Source organism: Coloeus monedula (assembly GCF_965178545.1).
Source record: "Coloeus monedula genome assembly, chromosome: 6".
Lineage (NCBI taxonomy): Eukaryota > Metazoa > Chordata > Aves > Passeriformes > Corvidae > Coloeus > Coloeus monedula.
The window spans coordinates 13301409-13309598 of record NC_138786.1 but is presented as its reverse complement, the minus strand read 5'-3'; positions in this window follow the sequence as shown (position 1 = coordinate 13309598).

Here is an 8190-nt window from a genome sequence, read left to right as displayed (position 1 = left end):
AGTCCAGTGGATGGTTTCATCTCTCCATGAAGACACTGTTGTAAGACACTAACAGAGACTGAGTCATAGCTCTTTGTGTACTGACTGGTTTGGATGGGATGGATTTGGTGACCACAGCCAAGGAAGGGATGTTTTTGGAGGATAATGATTTCCAGTATGTGTTATCCAAGCCATGTTTCAGTCACAATCTGCTCTCCTCATTGGAGAATAGCAAAACATCCTGGCACATGCACACATCCATATTTCAAGTGGCTCTTAGTCAGCTGGGAGGGGAACATAATTTTGTTTAGGATATTTTTTGCTATCAGGATTTTATGGAAGAACATGGAAACACCTGTGCAGCAGAAGCTGCCATGACTTTAGGATTCATTTTCTGCCTGCCATGCTTTTCAGTAGCTCTCCTGCAGATTTTGTACAGACGTTCTCATTGATGGCATGCATTTTTTTAGTAGCCTGAACACTAAAAAGTGTTAGATCTGTGTTTCATGTCTATACTTCAGAGATGAAATTCCCTTCTTTTATATATCCATCCTGTTGTGTTCTGGCTAAGCTTTTGCTCATCAGCTCGGATAAAAAACTGATTCTGGTCCTGTGCATATAAGGAAATATCTTGATCATTCTTCAGGATCCACTTGCAGCCTTTTCATTGCAGTAAAAGCTGGTGTACATCTGTGGCTCTGAATTGTCCCAGACTTGGTACCAGGAGGTTGCCATAACCTGTTTCCTGCGCAGCAGTGTGTATTGCATGCACTGTGCTTCGGTTAAGAGAGTGTTATTCCACTTCTCTGATTTCAGAAACTTTGATGAGAAGAGGAATAAATTACCAGGAGGAGTAAATGGAGCAAGAAAGCTTGCTGCTTTTCCATTAAAAGTTTTAGAAAGTCATTGCAGGATGCAGTGCTGGCATAGCAGGAAGCCAGTGTCTCCTATGCCCCTGCCCCTGATGTCCCTGCTACCAGGAATCAGGGCCTGGTTTCTTTATTCAGGCCCTCACGAGGATTTATATTTATGTCTTATTTAGATGATAACATGAGAAGCAGGAATTTTTTCTGAGGACAGGCAGATGTGGGAAACTCTCATCTGGGAGTGGAAGGACTCATCCTATGAAAGCATGAATAGGGAGACTGGATTTATAGGAACTTTATAGGTAATGTAAAAAAATCAATCAAAAATCAGGCCATACAGGAACTTGATTTGTAGGCTGACATTCAGAAAGATTTATGAGTGGTTCTGTAGAGGCAGCTTTATGCTCCTCTGAGAAATGTGAAGCGTTGTGTGAGGTACTTGCTTTGTATCATGTGCTTTTTGGCACTAAACTGCAGCTGAAAGACTCAGTCACTTAATCCTGTTAGTTAGCAGCACCCCAGCACAAATTTAAGGCATTTTATAAATTCTTCAAAGTTTTCTTGTGCTGTTACACCAGGGGGTGCTGTCTTGCAACTGATAAATTTTGGGAGGTTGTTTTTTTGTTTTCTCTTTTTTAAGTGTTGAGAAAGAAAGTAAAGGATCTGGTGCAGGGATGTGCTGCAAGTTCTGTCATATAAGCAGTAGAAAGTAATTTTGGCCCACTCTTGGGGTCACTTTCCATTGGTTTTTGTATATTTTTAGGTTGCCTAGCTAAGTGTAAGCAGTGCACAGCAATTCACAGCTCAGATTACTAATACAGTACATCTGTTCAAACACTGCCTTTTCTCTAGAGATTTTACTTGTCTAAAGCACAGTGAGATGGATTTGGCTGTATACAGCTGGCCTAGGGAGGATCTCCCATTTGAGAGACATGAAAATGAATTCACTAAGAAAGGGATGTAGGTGTAATATAAGAAATTCTAACTGTAGCTTTGCCTGTACATTTGTCATACTAACCTAGGCCATTTTCTGTTTGAGCAAAGCTATAAAACATCCACTGTATTTCACTAGACATTTCTCCTGATTTTTTTGGTGTATATCTGTAGCTTGTGATTTTAACCTTTTCTAAACTCTGTGTCTGATTTTTTAAATTTTGTCGGTGATCCACAATTGTTAAGAATAGAATGGAGTTGCTACCAAAATGTGATTTCTTTTGTTTTGAAAGATCAGCATAATTCTTCCAGCCATAGACTCTAGGTATTTTATAATTTGGTTATAAAGTACAAATATTTTATATATATAAAATGTAGACATTTTATACTTGAGTTATTGGATGCTGTCAAAACCAGTTACATTAGACAGGTATAAGGTCTGCAGTTTCTGTGGCTTGTAAGTGCCTGTTTCACTCTTTCTTTCACTGGAATTTCATTTAGGGGAAGCAGAACATACTAAGCTTATTGTTATCCTGGCCCCAAGACAAAAGCAGTGTTAGTGGGTCTCACTGCTCCTCCATCTTATTCACAGTGGTTTTCAGGTTTGATGTTTCGTGTTTTTCCTGTAATAGCTGACCAAAGTCTTCTACAGTTGATCACACTACATCTTTTCACTGAAAACGTGGTCTCTTCTTTTTCTAAGGTCTTACTGTACCAGAAAGAGTTGTAAGAATTTTATCATGCTTCTAATTACAGTTACGTCCAAAGTTTGGAGATTAATTTCAAAATGCAGTAACGAGTTCTTAATCTAATCTTTCAGAATAACTTCTGACATGCATGTTTAGACACAAGAATAAACAATTATTTCTGCTGTGTTGTTCTTAAGCTATATGTAAATATTTTATTACTTTGTAGAAATGTCACTTAGATGGGATTCCCCATGTCCTTTTGTTTTTTCCTTCCTTGATTTTAAATATTTTTCACTGACAATGATCTCTACATGATCTGTCTGAAACTACCATGATGTGTTGCATAGGCATCCCTACTTGTAATTGTTTTTCAAATGAAATTCTGTCATCTTTTTTAATATCCATTGAATTCAGTAGCACTAGTGGATCAGTTTCCTCTGAGCTATGACTAAAAGAGATGAAAGGGCTGTTCTTGTGAAGAAGCATGCATCATCTGGCAGGAGATTCTTTTTTGAGGTCAGGAATGGTGGATGACAGGCCTATGTAAGCCCCTTCAAACTTTGGACGGTAGAGTTGTCACTTCAGAGGTGTCCCAACTTGTGGCAGAGCTCTGTGGGCACTGAAAACCCACTGGGTTCATCTTTTCTAATAAGGTAGTGCGTGGTTTTAGGTGTGATTTGCTTTGCATGCACAGTAGTCTTTGGGATATGCTTGAACTCAGCACAGTTTTCCTCCTGGTGGGACCTGTAGTTGTGACCCAGGGCACTATCCTGTGCCTCACTTGCAGCGTGGCTGCCAGGACCTCCAGCAGTTAGGTCTGTCTGTGGGATGTGCACGTGGGACCAGGACCTGGCAACAACTTCATTCCTGGTCAAAATCAAGCCTGGGCATTCCATACCAGAATGGCAACAGGTCAGACCAGATCAAAGCTGATCTCCAGGCTGGTGTCCAAGCTTCACTTCAGCCATGAACTAACCTCTGTCTTTCCTACTTCATGCAGAGAAGTGGCTGCCTGCTCTAGGCATTACCCCATGTTCTGAGACCTTTCAGGCTCTTCCTGTCAATAAGAGGCTGTTCTATATCATCAGGCATCTTGTCAAGAAACCAAATGTACAGTTCTCTGTACCAGATGGGAGTTATGCTCTGGGCTTCAATCTATTGGATCTTGAGCACCATCTCTGCTTGTTTACAGCACTCTAGTATTTGAAAACTGCAACTTGAAATGGTTCACTTAATTTCTTGTGTGTTATGCACAGATTTGCTACCAACCTGGAAGGCAAGTGATCCAGTTGATTTGGTTAGTGCAGCTGATGTTTCCACCATTTAGAAAGTGAGGGTGTTCACTGGCTCCTTGCAATTACATCCATATTGACATGAATTATTGTTCTAAGGAGAAGGAGTGGGATTTTGAAGCCTTGTCATCTTTAAGGATTCTGTATCCCTTCAGCCATGCTTGAACTTGAGGAAGAAAAGGCAGCTTGAATCTGTAACTGATAGCACATGCAGCAAAGCACCTGTCACTGGCTGCTTCAGACTGGCTGCAAGGTCCCACACCTGTGCCCAGGGAGAGTCCTGCTGACTGCACTCGCTCCTAAAACCCCTATAAACTTTCCATAAATATACTCCTATGAATAAACCTCTATAAAGTTTCTATAAATCCAGTCTTCCCCAGTTTACCAGGCTGCATTAAGGCAGCTGTTTACCTGCTCAGATAGCACCTAGCTCCAGTAAAAACCCTGGTGCAGGAGCATTCTGCTTTTCTGGTTCATCCAGTGTAGAGCTGGTAGATTGTCTCAGGAGAGAAAATTCACCCTAGATATGGTAGCTTGTTCCCTGTGCCATCCTGTACTATCCCATGAGACAAGCGTCTGTCTCTTGCCTAAATTTCTGACATGTAGAGACCATCAAGGTGACTGACAAAACTGAAATTTTCTTTCTTATAGTTTACTTATATAAATATTTTCATCATGGAAAACAGATTCACCTTTTACTCAGATTATCAGGAATTACCTTGGGTTCCTAAGTGGGATTTTTGTAATGGCATATCAAACCTTCTTTGAAAGGTGCAAGAAATAAGGTGTTTGACCTGATAGTTTAGTGCTTGTATTTTCAAGCATGTAACACTATGTTAATGCATCTTTACCAAGAGATACAATTATTCCTGATCTATAAGTAAGAACAGGTGTTTTTTTCCTACGCCTGTTCTCACTTGCACTTTCAGATGCACAGGTTCAGCAGTGCTACTATATCCAGCCTTAATAAATGGGAATGTTACCGTAGAAACGCCGCCAGTCTGGGAGAGGTATGGAACGCCACAGAAACCTGCTCTTGCAGCAGGCAGGTGCTAAAAGCACATGAAGACATTTATCAGTTAATCAGTCAAGCTTAATATTTATGGAAAATACGGATCGTGTGAGACTATGGAATGCATTTCTTAATTAAGTGAAAAATCAGGAATTGCATGTGTTCCAGCCAATTCCTCATGTGTTACTGTAAAGCATGAAGATACAAGCCCTAACAAATACATACTTTTATTTCTGGAAGCAAAGTAGTCCCTAACTTCCCAAGCTATGTATATTAAAACACATAAATAACAAAGCTACAAATCTTGTTTAACCTTTGCTCTATTTTCTTACCAATGTATTTTTGCATTGCCAGTTTTCTTGGAAATTATTGGAGTTTGTAATTGTGGCAAGCATGTTTTTGAAAGCTTGTAACTGATTTTTGTAGCAGCATTTAATGGATGGTACCTGGGAGTAGGGCTTGAGAATGAAGCAGATTTCTGTGATTTGTCTCATATATCCAGGAAACCACCTTAGGATGTCAGTTTCATAGCTGTGGAGATAGGCTGCTGCCTTTGTGAAGTGTTCTGAGATCTGCTGGTGAAAAGTTCTGTATGAAAGCTCAGTTGCTGTTGTGCTTCTGAAAACGTCAACAGTCCCCACTTTCTTCCTCATCAGTAAATGGGCAGGTAGTTGAGCTTGGACAGATTTCAGAGACAGCTCTGGGTGAGTACAAGAAGATAGAGCTGGGAACTGGATGGCTGTGCACGCCTTGCAATGGATCTCTGATGAGCAGCTGGTTGGCTGAAAAACAGAGGCTCTGCCAGCTCCATGATATAATTTACATTTTGCTGTAGTTTTGTGTGAGGACAGTAAGCTCTCAGGACAGCAAGAGTAGTTGTTGACCTGCACAAAAACTAGTAAACAGTCAGGTATATGATGTGCTGTTTAGCAGTGGCAGGACACAGCTGCAACAGAGACAGTCTGGTGTGCTTCAAGTGACCTTTCCCATGAGCCAAGGAAAGGAAATGGATAGATAATTGAAAGCTGGGCTTCTCAGACTTGTCCTGCTGCTCCCATGCCACCTGGAGTGAAAAGACTTGTGCAACACCTTGTTTGTTACAATGAAAGCATATTTTCTAGCTCTGTTTTCCAGTTTGTCTTTAACAGAGACAGGCACAGCCTCTTTTGGAGCGCAGATGCAATGGTCCTGTTGACATTTGTAGGCAGTTCTTTGGAAGCTCCTCTTCTTGCTAAAATGTTCCTGTTAAAATATGTGCACATCCCTGGATACAGGGGGCCAAATCCTCTTCCAGAGGACTGTACCAAATGTCTATTTTGATGCCTTTGTGGCACCCCTGGCCTTCCTGCAATACACTTGTCACCATCTTGTCTCAGGGAACCCAGGCACAAGAAGGGGCAGCCGGAGAGCAATCCTCAGGAATGGCACCCTCAGCTTCCCCCCCCTCCTTCTTTTAGGCCACAGGCCCCAAACAGCCGTATTTGGCCACATACATCCCATAGGAGTGGTCTCCTGATGTCACAAACCATCTTACTGCCATTTTTGAGGGCTCTAAAAATACAGGAACCCCAGCAGTGAGCTCACAGTTGGCTGAGTCTAAGCCCTCAGGTTCCAAGGATGCCTGAAACCAAGAGGCCCAAGACCAAAATGTCTGATTGCCCATCTTTGTGGGGAGGGACAGAAGCCACGTGGCTGTAGGAACGGCAGAGGAAGAAGAGGCCACTTCAGATGGGGTACCATCAGCCCCATGGACCATCTGGCTGAGGAGGGTCCACCTCCAGCACCATTTCCCTGGGCACCAATATACCATGCCAGGGCTCCCTTCTGTGCCACCTTGACACTGGCACCACAGGAGCACCCATCCCAGCCTCTGCCCATGCCTCCAGCTGGGAGTGCCATTCTCTGTGCCTGGCCACCCTGCCAGCTCACCCAGCCCGTCTCCCAGCAGCCGCAATCCTTGCGTTCATTGCCCAGGTGGTGTGGGCTGTGTATTGGACTAGATGACTCTTAAAGGTCCCTTCCAGCCCAAACCATTCCATGATTCAGTGCTTCAGTATATTCCACCAATCTTCTGTTGCCTCAGGTTGCAAAGAAACCAAGCGGATCAAGGGAAGCCTAGAGGCCCAGATCTTGCTGTTTTAAGGAGAATCTGCAAACTGACGTATACTTCACCCAAGGAAAGACACAAGGGCTTTGTATTCATAGAAAAAGGGAAGAGCAGTGGAGTTGGATCTTCCTCCAAAGAGCTCTTAAATGCCCCTTGAAAGGTTTAGCTGACCCTGCTTGATTAAGTTATGATAAACTTTTGGGGGGAGGTAATTTCTTCAGCTTTCTGTGATACTATCCTATAGATACCTTTGTGGAAAAGGTTAGTAACCCTGAATTATTCAGAAATCCTTTAGTGGCACTGTCTCCTGCTGTGGAAGTGCCCAAATCTTAACCAAAGCAAGGGAATATGTACGTTGCTGGCCTAAAATATGTTATGTGCAATCACTGTAGTTATTTGAATTACAGGTGGGGCATTTTAACTTTATGTTTTGCAGTATATGATGTATTTTTAAAGTGACCTAAAAATGCACTTAAATAATGAGGAGCTGTAAGTGCAATGACTTCTAAAGCAATGTTGCTGTCCACTAAACTCCTGACAGTGCTCATTCACAAATGTTTCTGCCCTAAAACTGTACTACATGGAGGGTGTGAATGACAGTGGGAACAGAGGTATGTTGTGGTGTGGGTCTGTATCACATGCTCAGAGTTTTCCTGGGTGATGTAAGTGATGCAGGTATTACAAGCACTTGTCTCTTCATGTTTTTGATGGCAGCCTTAAATGCCATAGAGCTCTAACATTATAGATCATCACAGAAAGTTCAGTCATCTCAAAAGTATGTTGAATTGGTGCCATTCAAGTAGAGGGGTTCCATGGAACCATTTCAAAATCCAGCTGGGTCATGTAGATTGCCCAGTGGAGATCCAATGCATTTTTGTTTGACTACTTGTATCTATGTTACGTCTGAAGTTAATTTTGGTGCTTGTGACTGAGCAAAAGATACCTGTCTCTCTGAAGTACCACTAAGCCCCAGCTTTCATAACTTAAGCAGCTACTTAGAGAAATGACAGTCTAGTCTTAGCTCTTTCCATGCAGAATTTATGTGATGAAAACAGGATTTAAACTTGGGAATAACTGACTGATGATCATTTGTGCCCTGTTTGGATCCAAGTAAATATCACCTCATGCACAGCCACGCTGCAATGTCAGCACTGCAGTAACTGAATGTTAATTCAGGCTTCCTCAGTGCTAGGTTTGGGATTAGTACATGAGATCATTGATAAGGCAGACAAGAAAGGTTGTCCTTCCCTAGAGGTTGGTCCTGAAGTGGTGAGGAAGCTTGCTGGTGTCCCAGTTGGAGCCAGGTTAGAGC